This window comes from Triticum aestivum, chromosome 1B, assembly GCF_018294505.1.
Source record: "Triticum aestivum cultivar Chinese Spring chromosome 1B, IWGSC CS RefSeq v2.1, whole genome shotgun sequence".
NCBI classification, from domain to species: Eukaryota; Viridiplantae; Streptophyta; class Magnoliopsida; order Poales; family Poaceae; genus Triticum; species Triticum aestivum.
In genome coordinates, this window is record NC_057795.1 from 381,659,706 (window position 1) to 381,660,894 (window position 1,189).

Genomic DNA, 1,189 nt, shown 5'->3' on the forward strand with positions numbered 1-1,189 from the left:
TCCTCAATTTATATTTCCTGCAATCAGAAAATCTTGAACTGCTGTGGTGGTTATACCGCCAACCGGTTTATAACCTTGATATATATATATATATATATATATATATATATATCAATGAATTTAAAACATATAATCAAATATGCGATACAAAATACCTGCCATCGCTGGGCATGAAGTTGGCTTAGCCAGGCTTGAAACGGAGTTTTTATAAACCGTTACCATCAAAGGGGAGAAAACAACTCCCATGTAAACCGTGCTGGGTCATTATGAGCCCCCCTGCTACTTCATGATGTTAGCAGGAAAGTTAAACCGGGCATATTTCTCCGGAATACAAATGAACCGATTTCCGTCAGCTGAATCGGTAAAAAAGTGTTGTTGGTTTAAAGGAAACACAACAAAAATTGAAGAATAGTCATAAAAGAAATATGGCAGCAAAGGCAATGATAAAAACCGTTTGCAAAAACATGCTTTACTGAGCTGATCAGATGGTGTTACCATGGTCGGACAGGACCAAGCCCCCAATAGGAGTGACAATGGTTCAAGTCAGCCAGGTCCCCAAATGAAACCGTGGCATTTATGCTGATCAAAAAGGCGTGGCAATGGTTCGGGTTCGACCAAGCCCCCAAGTGATTTTGTGGCCTTAGGCCGATCAAGAGGCGTGACTGGTTCAGACTTGACCATGTCCCCAAGTGATCTGGTGGCTTTCGCCTATCAAAAGGTGTCGCATTGGTTCGGACACGACCAAGGCCCCAAGTGATATCACAAAGCTTTTTTGAAAAGCAAATTTCAAGTGGTAAACCGGAGGCCGCTTTAAAACAGAACCACTCCATGTAACCACACATGATATGAAAGGACAGAGACCCCGCTTTAGCTGAGGCTCCGGTTTTATTATATCAATGATAATATATACACTATCATAATATGTACATAGATAGAGCCGATGGCTCAAGTGTAGTAAGGCCGAAGATGAGCTATATTCCACGGCCTGTTGGTCTCCTCCTCTGATGTGCGTGAGTCTTTATGCTCTCGAATATCAATCAGATAGTACGACCCATTGTGCAGATTCTTGCTGACCACGAAAGGTTCCTCCCAAGGTGGGTATAACTTGTGCATATCCGTCTGATCTTGGATGAGCCGAAGCACCAAATCTCCTTATTGAAAAGTTCTGGTTCTGACCCGGCGACTGTGA